General features: G+C 43.2%; 1 long non-coding RNA gene across 1 annotated transcript in view; it reads right to left on the bottom strand.

Moving 5' to 3' along the window:
* Nucleotides 1-1,157: 1,157 nt before the first annotated feature.
* The window catches only part of LOC148522359 (uncharacterized), a 100,633-nt gene continuing 85,797 nt past the window's right edge, over nucleotides 1,158-15,993 (bottom strand). Inside the window, exon 3 of the long non-coding RNA XR_015878752.1 lies at nucleotides 1,158-1,825. This is a non-coding gene — a long non-coding RNA (uncharacterized LOC148522359). The remainder of the gene's footprint in view (nucleotides 1,826-15,993) is intronic.

A 15,993-nucleotide genomic window follows, 5' to 3' on the forward strand; every position in this document is an offset into this window, starting at 1 on the left:
ATCACTTAACATTAACAGAATAATTATATATAAAATCTACATATAGATTTTGATCCTACAGATGTGTCCTCACGCACTGTGGTAGCAGTCGCGCCAATCAGCCCCTCTCAGTGCGCCAGATGCTGGGCGACCCAGCCAAACCGAGCGTCTTTTTCACTAAAAATGTCTATCTTTTTCACTCATATAAAAGTGGTAGCTACAAAATTACTTTACTAGATTACACTGATCAATCTGATGTGCAACATGTGTACATCTGTGTGCGACTGAGTCTTAATCTGTATAGGAAGGGCTATGAAGCATTTAAAGTGGCTTTTTGTCAACCCAAGTTTCATTGTCCTTCACTTCCCAATTTGTACATGTACAAAACTAATTCCTGTGTGGTAAAAGTATCTGTATTACATTTTGAGTGGTGTGTGATGCAAATAAGATGCAAAATTGAAAGAAGAATTTGTTATGCTACATCTCTCGGAGCGGCTCAGTAGTGCCATATGGCGTATTGCATCTTGGTGTATAACGACCCATCTCCATCTGTATCCCACATGCAATGTCCAGTAGAAAAATACTCTGATATAATGTAGTCATAGACTGGTCATTTATGTAACGCAGCTCTGCAGTGTACAAGAAGTATGAAACTGTCCTTTAAATCCACAATGCATCCCAAAATACGCATTCATGCTCCTGTATAAAGTGGGGACACAGTTGCATTCATCGTTCAGCGAGCTTATTCTCTTAACTCAACCCACCGACAGCAATGAATGTTAATTGTGACCTTTGTATTTGGTTTCTTCATGAAGTTCTGTATTCAGTCTGAAGGGTGGATAAAGTTCATAAGACTGTCATCGATCAATACCAATGGTTATTGAAATTAAAACACATAGCTGGGTTCAGAGCATATACACTGCACCAATTAGATCTTAGTAGAAAAAGAAAATAGAAAAACATTTCATTATACATTGTAAACATTGATAGATTTTGAATGAGCCCATCACAATTTCATCTTATCAACAGTATATATCAGATATTCTCAAGTTAGCTACCATTTTACCCGTATCCTTCCTCTCTTTATCTGGAAGCTGCTCTCCAATGTAAGAATCATGTCATGAAAAGGAGAAGATTGTTCCAGTAGTGTAAAAAAGTTGGTTCCATTCTACTACCAATGATAATTTCCACTTTTAGCACACACAGAAAAAAATCTTTATTTTAATGTTTTGTAGGCAAGAACGTGCTCAACTTTAAGAATTTTTACCAATTCAAATTGATGAATAATTGTAACATCCACTCTCCAACACAATTACAAAAAAGATTGGCTATACAGAGTTTCCCGGTATGGTAAGAGAGTAACAAAGCGTATTTGTGAACTTATAAGATTTTGAGATCCACTAGTTCCATGTAATTGAAGCCATAATTTCATCCGGAAAGAAATAGCCAGGCAGCGTGCAGCCGAGACAGGCATCCAAGCAGACAATGTTCTTGCCGTGATGTACATTCAACGATCGATGGTTTGCTTATTAATACCAAACTCACCGACAGCGTTGAATGTTCATCAAAACAGTCATATGAGACCCATTAGCTTGAACTGTATCCATATAATAGTAAGCTTCCATTTTAACTTGGCAAACGCAAGCACGTAACCAGCCAAATCATATATTTTCAACAGAAACATTCTTTGTGCATCCTTTGTGCTCAAGACTGCAGGATTAACCCATTCTCAGGACTTGCTGAGAGATTTATTTAATTGATACCCTGTAGTCAGCTGAGGTAATTACAGAAGGATGAGTAATCAGTGAGCTCTGAGAACAGCTGGCAGGCCATCAAGATGGATGTGCTGCAAATAAACAGAGAGAGGGAAATATTTATTTTCGTTATAAGAGGATTCCAAGTGAATGTAGGAATTTTGTCAAATCCGAAACCATCTGAAAACCAGCATGTGTGAACAGACTAATGAGTCAGCCCATAAACCATCAGTCACTCTAAAATGTATATTTGGACATTTTAAAATCAAAATAATCAGAGGTTTATGTTCTAAAACATTCATGTGATCTATTGCTCCTGTATTACAATACTCTGTGACAGATAAGCAAGAATAGTACAGACACCATTGTCAAATCGAGGGCACAAAGGAACCAGCTGTCATTGTTGTTTTCTTTGATGTGAATCTTTTACATTAAGAGGGTTAATTTTTCTTAGCAATTAAGGCCACTAATTTCTCATTAGTGAGGTGTGAGACCGGACACATAAATGTCACCCATGTTCCCATATTGGTAGTTGTGCAGACCCCAAAGGTCCTGTATGGATTTGATGTATGGAAAGTAGTTAGTATCTGTGTTCCTGTATTTTTCAAGAGCAGCCTCACTTTTTAGAGGTGTGTTAGCAAAGTGATTCTTTTCTTTTTATCATACAAGTGCTTTTCTGTAAAGAACTTGGAGAAAGGCAGAAGAGCAAGCTTCAATATTAGGGGTTATATAAAGAGCAATTGTAGAATGTAAAGAAAGTGGATATGGTAGAACAGGAAGTTGATAATGGATAGGCTTTGTCTTGCTGTATGCAACACTGAAACATACTGTACTGCCTTACATCGACAAAACTATATAAATATAGTGAAATATAACTATTATCCTAAAATGAAATTTATTGCAGTAATCCCTAGATTACAAGTGAGTGCTATCTCAATATTCAGCTCTAAAGCACAAAAGGGATTAACACTGACCTGATTCCTAAAATGAAGCAGTAGAATCTATTTTCTATAGAAATGCAGTGCTACTTATATACATACATTCATGTAAACAGAACAAGATACTTCTAGTCCTACACTCAGCGCAGCCGCAGCTCTGAATTATACCCATTACCTTATTTAAACAGCTGCCATTTACAATTAGGATGTAAAGTCTACTGTAGATCTAAATTATTTCCACGTTTGCTGACATACAGCTCTAAAGACTGCTTACATTAGGTTTGACGGGAATCCAATGCACTCTAATATTTCACACCCCATGATGGTTTCCTTATTTCATGGTTCACATTATCTGATTTTTTTTTTCCATATTTGAATGAAACAAGTTGAATTAAAGCCTGAGATCTAAACCAAAATTAGAATCTCCATGATTCCTCCTTCTATATTCACATTTAACAGATGAGTAGAACCACTTCAGGATCACACACAACTTCTTACTTTTTGCCCCGTTTTTCCTCTTGTGGACAGATTATTGAAATTTATAAAAATAATAATAATAAAATAGATTGCACATCAACATATACACACCGATGAAAAGTATGTTGGTATAAGTAACTGCTTCTACTTGATTTGACTGAACCATAAGGGGGGTTGAGAGCTAGCGGGAAAACAGGATATAAATAAAACAGGGCTTTGTTTGCCGTAAGCGGTGGGGTGAAAATATACATGAGATTTCTCTTTACAGATACAAGAATCCTAATGCGCATTGTCAGTGTTTGGAGGCAAAGAAACGGTTCCCTCCCTGTCTGCAACAGCCACAGGGACTTTTGCTATCTCCACGGCTCGTCTCCGGTGGCCTATGTACCAGTGCTCATGGAAAGGACATAATTTAAGTGACGGCGTTAGCTGCACGTCCAGTGGCCGAGTGGAGGAACTAGAGCATAAAAGCAATGTTTCTGCAGGAATTCTCTCCTCTGACCTAAATTCACTCATGCTGTTGATGTTAGGACAAATCAACGTTTACCAGGGAAATGCAACAAGAAAGAACACACATTATAGATGAAAACAATTATAACAAAAAAGATGTAGATTAGTGTGTTTGTATAGCAATTCTACATAATGGAATGCATATTGGTAACAGAAAGGAAAGCAGATTTGTTCTTCTCATGTGAACCAATTATTGATCTTTAAACTTATCTAATTGGCTTTTTCCAACCTCACTGTCGCAGATGATCATTACTAACTTGTTTAAACATATTAAGCAATACTTTACAGAGAATATTTAATAATTTGCATCATAAAACAAGTGTACAGATATCGTGAAGCATTGCGCAAGAACTGATTTCTTTATTTGTCTACTATTTCCTTGACAACTATAATTTTTCAAAAAAACAAAGTTCCTTCAAATAACTGCTTAAACAAACTCAACTTTCACATGTACCCTTAACTGCACCAATTATCAGTAACACAATATAGCCCTGTCTGTGTGGATTGTGTAGGTTCTCCTCCTCGAACAATTCAAAAGCATACTAGTAGGTTAAATGGATTCTGATACAAAAAAAATAACTGTAGCATATATGTGTGTACATGTGGTAGGGGTTATAGATTGTTTGAAGGTCCACTGGGGCAGGATGTATTCTCCCCATATCACTAAGTCTAGTGCCTAACCTCCCCCTAGTGCCTAACCCTAACCTATCCTTCCCGCTGCTTAGCCCTAACCTCCCCCTAGTGCCTAACCCTAACCCTCCCTTCCCGCTGCTGAGCCCTAACCTCCCCCTAGTGCTTAACTCTCTCTTCTTGAAGCCTAGCCCAATCCTCCCCTAGTGCCTAACCCTAACAATAATGTTGACATTCTAACAATGTCAGCATTTAACATGTTGACATTTGAGAATGTTGATGTTTCCTGTCGACAGTTTAGCAATGTCCACATTGTAGTGTTGACATTATGAATGTCAACATTGTTATTGTTGACCTTATGACTGCATCCAATCTATATAAATAACTGTTAAAAATATTAATAATAATAATATTAATAATTTTGTACAGGATTCTAGTCAACAAAAAGAAAATATGGGTCATTAGACAAAATTTATGATAAATCCTAATATTTTTGAAGTTCAGAAGCATAAACATTGACAAGATCCCCAAGCGAGTGTAATATAGATATGCCCTTCAACTCGGTGGTCACGTGTTTATGAGTGTATTGTCCGTCACACTCTTAAATAAAATAACATGTTGAATCAATTCAAAACAATAGCTTGCCCTGGACTATATCTACCATTAGGAATGCCCCCGATAGCCACGAGCACTACCAGAAATAAAGGTATAGTACATAGGGATCAGGGTGGTGAACTTAGACAGAAGTTGTTATATCTGCAGTCATAATGTTATGACATTAGACAGGAAACATCTGCTCATCAGTTCAGTAGATTTAGAGCAACGGTTGAAATGCCATGAACCATGTGAAAGGAACGCATATGGACTCCATATAAACAGCTGCATTCCTAACTAGATTATCAGGCAGATGTCTACTGGCAGGGCAGCCGAGGACAGGACAAGGCTAGGGCTGGCTGTGGGGCCTACAAAAAATGTGCCAGTGTGAAAAGTAAGGCGTTAAAAAACATAAAATAACTTTACTAAGCATAAAATGTTACTTTTATCTGTTTAGGGTCTCTTACACCCAGCAATATCTACCTGTCCGTTTAGGATCTCTTGCACCCAGCAATGCCTACCTGTAATGTATGAAACAATGCAGTGTCGGCATATTTAAGTTGAACAATGAAAAGTAGAGACCTGTACACAGAGCCGGATTAAGGCTTGTGGGGGCCCTGGGGCAACTAAGTTGTGGGGGGCCCCACCAAGCCACACGGAGCCTACCCCCACCCTCCCTGATTAATTACTTTCTGGCTCTGTGTTGTGAATGCAGCAGCACAGTCAGTGCTGCTGTATAGAGCGCAGAGCAGCTCCTGAAGCCTGACATCAGTGATCAGCGTCACAGAGATGATATGTCATGTGATGCTGATGAGGGGACTTGGGAGCCGCTCTGCGCTCTATGCGGCAGCGCTGACTGCACTGTTGCATTCAGAACACAGATCAGCGGCAGCTCAGTCCTCATCCGGGAACAGGGTCCACTCTGTGTGGGCACGGGCAAATACAGGATTTTCTGGGGGGTTTACATACATTATATATATATATATATATATTTATTATTATTTATATATTTATGCATGTATGTATTAAACACACACACACATATATATATATATATATATACATATATATATATATATATATATATAATATATGTAGCAGACGTATATAATACATACAGTATAAAATACATATATACAGTATGCACACACAAACACATACATACACAATAACACATATACACACATATACAGTATACACACACATAAACACATACATATACACTAACACATATACAGTATATACACACATACATACACACTGACACATACACACACATATACAGTATACACACAAACACATACATACACACTAACACATATACACACATATACAGTATACATACACATACATATATAGTATACACACACATAAACACATATATACACACATATACTGTATACACACACAAACACATACATACACACTAACACACATACAGTATACACACATATAAACACATACATACACAATAACACATATAAACACATACATACACAATAACACATATACACACATATAACGTATACACACACATAAACACATACATACACACTAACACATATACACACATATACAGTATACACACACAAAAACACATACATATACACTAACACATACATACACATATACAGTATACACACACATAAACACATACATATACTAGGGATGTGCGCTGGACCATTTTTGCCGGATTTGGATTTGGTTCTAATTCGTCGTCCGGCTTTGGATTTGGATTTGGATTTGCCAAACTGCGGTGACTGGCTTTGGATTTGGATTTGGATTTGGATCTGGATTTTTTTACAAAAATTGACAAAAAAAGCTAAAATCACATAAATTGGTCTTTTTTTTCTTCCTAGAGTATTATTAACCTCAATAACATTAATTTCCAGTCAATTTAGACCATATCACAGCTTATAATATTGTTTTCAACATTATTGGCCAAAGGTTGCAGTGAGCTGACTGGTTACTAAGCGACAAAGCAGCGGCACAACGACACAGACACCACAGTATAAAGCACATCTATGACACATTGCCACACAGCAATGGCAGAAATGAACAGTAGTGCACCCACCCAGTGGGGTACGGCCAGCAGAATCACAGTACTTGTTTACATAGTGGGCTACGGCCCTAGGAGTCACAGTGCACAATCTTATTCACATTACACCACACATAGTGCCCCTGATTCACATTACACCATAAATTAGTGTCTCTTATTTATGTTACGACACACAGTAGTGCCCCTTTTACACAATGCCCACAGTAGTGACCCTTTTACACAATGCCCACAGTAGTGCCCCTTTTACACAATGCCCACAGTAGCGGTGTCCCTTACACAATGCCCCCAGCAGTGGTGCCCCCTATGCAGTCCCCTTAGTAGTATGGTCCACTATGCAGTGCCCCCAGTAGAATGCCCCCCAGTAGTATGCCCCCCATTAGCAGGCCCCCCCAGTAGTATGCCCCCCATTAGCATGCCATCAAGTAGTATGCCCCCCATTAGCAGGCCCCCCCAGTAGTATGCCCCCCATTAGCAGGCCCCCCCAGTAGTATGCCCCCCATTAGCATGCCACCCAGTAGTATGCCCCCCCAGTAGTTTGGACCCCCAGTAGTAGGCTGCCCCAGTAGCAGCCCCCCCCAGTAGTAGGCTGCCCCAGCAGTAGCCCCCCCTGTAGTATGGGCCCCCCCTGTAGTATGGCTCCCCCCTGTAGTAGGCTGCCCCAGTAGCAGGCCCCCCCAGTAGTAGTAAGCCCCCCCAGTAGTATTCCCCCCCTGTAGTATGGCCCCCCCCAGTAGCAGGCCCCTCAGTAGTATGGCCCCCCCCAGTAGCAGACCCCCCCAGTAGTATAGCCCCCCCCAGTAGCAGGCCCCTCAGTAGTATGGCCCCCCCAGTAGTATAGCCCCCCCCAGTAGCAGACCCCCCCAGTAGTGCAGACCCCCCAGTAGTATGGCTCCCCCGCACCCCCAGTAGCAGACCCCCCCAGTAGCAGACCCCCTCCCAGTAGCGCCCCCGGCCCTTGCACAAATAAAAAAATAAAAAATAAAAACTTACCTGTATCCCCGCTCCCGCGCCGTCCGCTCTGCTGTCACATGCTGAGGAGGGAGCCGGAAGACGGAGCTCATGTGTGAGCTCCAGCCGGCTCCCTCCGTGCAGCATCCAATGAGAGTCTGTGTGACTCTCATTGGCTGCTGTAACAAACACACAGCTGCCGCTGGCGGCTGTGTGTTTGTGTCTGTGTAGGGCAGAGCGCTATCACAGCGCTCTGCCCTACACAATAGGAGCCCAGATGTTGGATTCTCTAGTGAGAATCCGACATCAGGCGGCCGCCGTTCGGCCCCGAACGGGGATCCGAGTCAGGCGGTGAACACCCGAACAGGGTTCGGGTGGACTTGAATCCCCAATGTTCGGAGCGGTTTGGATTCCACAGAATCCAAACCGCTCATCTCTAACATATACACTAACACATACATATATACAGTATACACACACATAAACACATACATGCACACTAACACAGTATACACACACATAAACATATACATACACACTAACACATATACACACATATACAGTATACACACACACAGCAGTATACACACACACTAACTAGGGGTGTGCACCGGCCACTTTTCGTGTTTTGTGTTTTGGTTTTGGATCTGGATCTTTCTTCGTGTTTTGGATCTGGATTGGTTGAGCCAAAACCACCCTTCGGTGTTTTGGTTTCTGGGTTTTGAGTTTTGGATCTGTATTTTTTTAAAAAAAAGCATAAAAACAGCTAAAATCACGGAATGTGTTGATTTTTCTGCTCCTATGCTATTATTAACCTCAAACACCTTAATTTCCACTCATTTCCAGTTTATTCTGAACACCTCACACCTCACAATAGTGTTTTTATGTCCAAAAGGTTGCACCGAGGTAGCTGGATGACTATGCTAAGCGACACAAGTGAGCGGCACAAACACGTGGCCCATCTAGGAGTGACACTGCAGTGGCAGACAGGATGGCAGTTTGAAAAACTAGGCCCCAAACAGTACATAATGCAAAGAAAAAAAAGAGGTGCAAGATGGAATTGTCCTTGGGCCCTCCCACCCACCCTTATGTTGTATAAACAGGACATGCACACTTTAACAAACCAATCATTTCAGCGCCAGGGTCTGCCACACGACTGTGGCTGAAATGATTGGTTCGTTTGGGCCCCCACAAAACAAGCTGGCAATTAATCTGTCCCTGCACAAACTGGCTCTGCGGAGGCAAGATGTCGTCCTCATCCTCCTCATTCACCGATTCCTCACCCTCTTCAGTGTTGTGTACATCCTCATTCTCACAGAATATTAATTCGTCCCCGCTGGAATCCACCACCACAGGTCCCTCTGTACGTTCTGGAGGCTGGTCTCCCTGGAAGAGTTGATAATTCATTTTTATGAACATCATCTTCTCCACATTTTGTAGAAGCAACCTCCTACGCCTTTTGCTGACAAGGTTCCCGGCTGCACTAAACACTCTTTCGGAGTGCACACTGGAGGGGGGGCAACTCAGGTAAAATAGAGCCAGTTTGTACAGGGGCCTCCAAATTGCCTCTTTTTCCTGCCAGTACATGTACGGACTGTCTCACATGCCTACTTGGATGCTGTCACCGATGTAATCCTTTAACAGACAGACGCACGCTTGTCGCTGCTGCTTTGAGGATGCAGGTGCGGCAACAGCCCACACAAATCACAAAGACATGAAAAAAAAAGAATTTTTTTATTGTTTGTGGAGCGCACTTTGAGGGTGTACACCACCCTTTAACAGACAGACGCACGCTTGTCGCTGCTGCTTTAAGGATGCAGGTGCGGCTACAGCCCACACATTTCACAAAGACAGAAAAAAAAGAAGAATTTTTTTATTGTTTGTGGAGCGCACTTTGAGGGTTACACCTCCCTTTAACAGACAGACACACGCTTGTCGCTGCTGCTTTAAGGATGCAGGTGCGGCTACAGCCCACACATTTCACAAAGACAGAAAAAAAAAGAATAATTTTTTTATTGTTTGTGGAGCACACTTTGAGGGTTACACAACTCTTTAACAGAAAGACGCACGCTTGTCGCTGCTGCTTTGAGGATGCAGGTGGAATCTAGATGGGATTTGGAACCAGGGACTCACTACCTCCATCAATTGTCTAAATCCCACTGCACTAATGGTGGATACCGGACGAACGTCTAACACCAACATAGCAGTCAAGGCCTCAGTTATACGTTTTGCTTCAGGATGACTGCTGTTGTACTTCATCCTCCTCGCTAAGGACTGCTGAAGGGTCAATTGTTTAGTAAAAGTAGTGGTGTTCCTACTTCCTCTTTGGGATGATGAACAACTCCCAGCAGCAGCAACAGCACTAGGAGGAAGTGGTTCTTGATCTTTCCCTATTTTATTTTTATCGGAGAAAGTTTGGTCCTCCATTTATGTTATATTGATATATACGTGCGGCTAAGGCACACACAAACACAGAAAATATTTTTTTATTTTTGCTGGAGAGTAGTGCACTTTGTGGGTTACACCACCCTTTAAGAAATGAGCCAGCCGGCTCTTTACTTATGGGACATAGGCGCACGCTTGGCGCTGCTCCTTTGTTGATGCACGTGCGGCTACAGTGCACACAATTCACAACCACAGGAAATATATTTTTATTTTGTTTGGAGTGCCCTTTGGGGGTTACAGCACCCTTTAGCGGTCAATCCAGCCGCCCCTTTATTTATGGGACACAGGCGCACGCTTTGCACTACTTTGTTGATGCATGTGCGGCTACTGCGCACACAATTCACAAACACAGAAAATATTTTTTTATTTTGTTTGGAGTGTACTTTGGGGGTTACAGCACACTTTAACGGACAAGCCAGCCGGCCCTTTACTTATGACACAGGCGCACGCTTGGCACTACTTTGTTGATGCACGTGCGGCTACTGCGCACACAATTCACAAACACAGAAAATATTTTTTTAATTTTGTTTGGAGTGTACTTTGGGGGTTACAGCACCCTTTAACGGTCAAGCCAGCCAGCCCTTTACTTATGACACAGGCGCACGCTTGGCACTACTTTGTTGATGCACGTGCGGCTACTGCGCACACAATTCACAAACACAAAAAAATATATTTTTTTATTTTGTTTGGAGTGCCCTTTGTGGGTTATATCACCCTTTAACGGACAAGCCAGCCGACCTTTTACTTATAGGACACAGGCGCACGCTTGGTGCTGCTCCTTCGTTGATGCACGTGCAGCCACAGTGCACACAATTCACAAACACAGAAATTTTTTTTTATTTTGTTTGGAGTGCCCTTTCGGGGTTACAGCACCCTTTAGTGGTCAATCCAGCCGGCCCTTTATTTATGGGACACAGGCGCACGCTTGGCACTACTTTGTTGATGCACGTGTGGCTACAGCGCACACAATTCACAAACACAAAAAAAAATTTTTTTTTATTTTGTTTGGAGTGCCCTTTGAGGGTTACAGCACCCTTTAATGGACTAGCCAGCCGGCCTTTTACTTATGGGACACAGGCACACGCTTGGCACTACTTTGTTGATGCATGTGCGGCTACTGCGCACACAATTCACAAACACAAAAAAATATTATTTTTTTATTTTGTTTGGAGTGCCCTTTGGGGGTTACAGCACCCTTTAGCGGTCAATCCAGCCGGCCCTTTATTTATGGGACACAGGCGCACGCTTGGCACTACTTTGTTGATGCATGTGCGGCTACTGCGCACACAATTCACAAACACAAAAAAAATATATTTTTATTTTGTTTGGAGTGCACTTTGGGGGTTACAGCACCCTTTAACGGACAAGCCAGCCGGCCTTTTACTTATGGGACACAGGCGCACGCTTGGCGCTGCTCCTTTGTTGATGCACGTGCAGCCACAGTGCACACAATTCACAAACACAGAAAAAATATTTTTTTTTTAGCACTTGGGGGGAGCACTCCTGATGGACAGAGCACCCCCTGGACAACACTACAGCACCCCTTTAGGAGTGGGACACTGCACAGGACTTTGGAGTGGGCACAGCCCCTATGGACAACTGACTGCACAATACAGTCCAGCCAGCCCTTATGGACTTTGAAGTAGTGGACACAGCCCCTATGGACAACAGCAGCACAGCGCAGCACAGCACAGCACAACACTACACTGCACTACACTACACTACACTACAACACTACACTACACAGCCCAGCCAGCCCTAACTCCCACCCTCCCTCTTCACTGTCCACAGCCGAGTGAGAAAATGGCGCAGACGCGGGTACCTTATATAGGATCCAAACCCCGCGAGACCCGGAAAGGCGGGATGATGACGTTTTGCCTCGATTTCAGATCCGAGTCAGGCGGGAAAAGTCGAGCCTGACTCGGATCGGCCTCGGATCGGGGGGACTCGGGGGGGTTCGGATTTCAGAAATCCGAACCCGCTCACCCCTAACACTAACACATATATACACATTAACACATACATTCACAATAAAACAGTACATATACACACTTACTTTTTATGCAGCTGCTGCTCACATCCTTAGGCTCCGCCGTATTGGCTCCATCCCCTCCGACCATGGTAGCAGGCGGAATTGGTCCGTCAGGGGGGGTATCTAGCTACTCAGAACCCCCCCCCTGTGTGCTCTAGAGGTGGGTGCCCCAGGACGACCGCCCCTGTCGCACCCCCTTTAATCTGGCCCTGCCTATACAGATATATTTTAAGAGACCAGCAACAGACCGGAGATGCACCCCACTGATTTTAATATCTTAACCCTCTATGTAAACTGGAGAGGGATCTGGCTGGCTCTGCTATCATGTGACAGAGGGCACAAATATTCAGCCCCTTGGCACAGTCTATCTGTATTACTATGTTGTTGGCAGATCAAGAGAAAGCCAATTACAATCCAGTAAACGCCTGCCTGTATTGTTATCAGTCAATGTTGCAGATTGCACATTGGCCTCCGCCATCGGAATATAATGTTTGGGCCCACCTTTCAGTTTTTATTGTAGTGACTAAAGTTTATATTTTCCTCTAAAATAACCCCTTTTAGAATTGTGCAGCAGTGACTGCAAGCATATTATAGCCACAACATTGCACCCAGCAGCAACAACTGTGTCTAAACATAATGGCTAAAACCATGTAGGTACAGCCAAATATAAGAAATAGGAATTTTCTAAAGAGCTATTATCAAAAAAGACTAATTGAAAACCATATATTTATAGAAATAAATGCAATTTCATACTTTAACATAAATTTAAATCAATGCATATTTACACTTTACCCCAATTTTAGTGGTCTTTTACTAATGTTTTCTATGCAACAGCTAAAAGCTATATAAAAAAGCTACAATGGGGGATCAGTAGGTGACTTAGGGGCCTATTCATCATTGGAGGCCGTATGGCCTCCGATGATGAAGTATTGAACTCGTTGCAAGGGATACTTAAGTATCCAACTCTCGGCGGGGGATAGATTACGCCGGAGCAAATCATCATTGCTCCGGTGCGGGGTGAGCTTCTTCGAAAAGCAGCTGTCCCCTCGGTTAGTATCGCAGCTACAGATGTAGCTGCATTACTTCCCTCCTCCCTGTCATCCCAGCCACGAGGTCACGCATGCGCACAGCCGCCGGGGAGGTAGTGAGGAGGCGGAGGAGGGATCCCTCTTCGCATCCCCGGTACTCCTTCCCATAGGATCCGAGAACAAGTGCCGTCTGAAGATGGTGCTTGCTCTCAAAAGTAAACTCCGAAAACTTTCAGTTTTTGGAGTTTGCTGAATATCAGGGGTCCTTTTCGGACCCCTGATAATGAATGACCCGGTAACTAAAATATGCGGAAACTAGCATTTCCGCATGGTTACCGGGCCATTTAATGTTGATTAATAGGTCCCAATGTTTCTTAAGTTGTTACAGTGTACTTTAGAATCTTGTTTGTTAATATACATTGTAGGCTTGGCCATTGGAAGGGCGGGTTTGAATTTTTGCCGGGTTGCCACCATTGTTACATGCCTAAAAATGGCACGTACCTGCTGATTGTAAACCATTAGCTGGTTTGAGCTAACAATCATACACTCGTGCACATATGCAAATTAGAAGGAGTACTGCCACAGACCTAGTGATGCACGCAGCAGAAATAAGATCACCAAACATCAAATCGGAGCGAAGCAAGCGATAGTAGCATTGTCCTCATGGAATCGAATTTAAAAGAATACATCCGCATCAGGCTGAGAACATTGATTGTTATGATCTAGGTCCATCCAGGGCCGGTGCAAAGTTTTTAGATGCCTTAGGCAAAGCTACAGTACACAATACAATACTGCCCCTGATTCTTCCAATCCCCTCCACCCAGCCGCTCACATAAACACTTGACTTTTCTAAATATTGTTAAAAAAAACTGTCAACTAGAGTTGTTAGCGTGGCTTGGTACCAGATCCAGATTTAATACATTAAAAAAGCCAGATCCACATGAAATACATTGAAAAAAGTCAGATCCATTGGTAAATACTTTGAAAAAAGCCAGGTCCACATGAAGTACATTGATAAAAGCCACTCCAGCATCCTCTGTATCACTCCAGCTCCCCATGTTACTTCAGCTCCCTCTTTGTGTGTCACTCCAGCTCCCCTCCCTTCTGTATTCATCTGTACACATAACATTATGCACCTGTCCACTCTGTACACATAACATTATGCACCTGTCCACTCTGTACACATAACATTATGCACCTGTCCCCCACTGTGCACATAAAATTATACACCTGTCCCCCTCTGTACACATAACATTATGCTCCTGCCTCCCCATCACCACCACCGCTTGCTTTCAAACATACATTTGTTGTACAATACTATGGGCCTCATTTACTAACAAGTTTTATCACCAAAACGAGTGATAAATTTCACTGTGTATGATAAATGGTGCTCCAGCCAATCAGCTCCCAATTGTCAACTGTTAGAAAAATTACAGTTGGGAGCTGATTGGCTGGAGCACCATTTATCATACACAGTGAAATGTATCACTCGTTTTGGTGACAAAACCCATTAGTAAATGGGGCCTAGATTTACTAGTGAAGTCTCAGTCTGTCTCGACTCTTCTCAGCCCCAGCCAGCCCCTCATCTCTGAAAGGAAGAGGAGGAGCTTAGGGGATGAGAGAGCAGACCAGGGGCCAACCAAGACAACACAGCATAGAGCATTGAAATACAGGGTCTCATTCAGACCCGCTCGCGAGCGCAGGACGCTCGCAAGCGGGTCGATGGTACCCAAATGCGCATGCGAACGACGGAGGGAGCTCCGTCGTGCGCATGCGCGAAACCCGGATAGCGACAGCCAAGCTGTCACTCCGGGTCTCGCACCAAAGGGGGCGTGCTGTCGATGGTGAGTGACAGCATGCCCCCTTTGGTGGGCGTGCCTGCCAGACGGAGGCGTTCCCATGGGAACGCCTACCGTCTGGGTCCGTCCCCACTGACATCACTAGTGATGTCAGTGGGAGTGATTTTGGCTCTGATAGAGCCAAAATCACCCCAGGGCTTGCGGCAGCGAGACCCTACCGCAGGGTCTCGTCGCAAGCACGATGGTCGCGATGGTCTTGACCATCGCGACCATCATCATGGACGCTTGCTTGGCCGCTCCAAATTTAACTAGGACGGCCCTGATTCAGAGCGAGCGCTCTGGTCAGAGCGTCCGGCTGTGAATCAGGGCCACAGTTCCATATATATCATAGCAAAATGTGTCAGAAATGATCAGATGTACACTAGCAGACTCTGGATTATGTGGAAACATATTAAAGTGAATCAGCAATGACAGACACCAAATTGGAAAACAAATTATTTTCCAGAAAGAATAGTGAAAAAAACCTCCATATGAATTTTGGCATAGCAAGATATCTACGTAAAACTGCATTTTGGGGTGTTTATAAGGCTGAAGAGAAATGTGGCAAGGTACAAAACAGTGTAGCGAACAGGATTCTTGTTGGCTACAGTGAGAGCTTCAAAATATACATTCAGAAAGTCCATTCCCCATCTCCTCCCTGTCTATGAAGGGGTTGTTGCCTGTTAGTGACTATTTGTGGGGAACCCCATAAAAGACAAATCACTGTGCTACATTTACCAGCCAATCCTGTTATTGCTATC

The sequence above is a fragment of the Taudactylus pleione genome, unplaced genomic scaffold (genome assembly GCF_031769625.1).
Source record: "Taudactylus pleione unplaced genomic scaffold, aTauple2 ptg000146l, whole genome shotgun sequence".
NCBI classification, from domain to species: domain Eukaryota; kingdom Metazoa; phylum Chordata; class Amphibia; order Anura; family Myobatrachidae; genus Taudactylus; species Taudactylus pleione.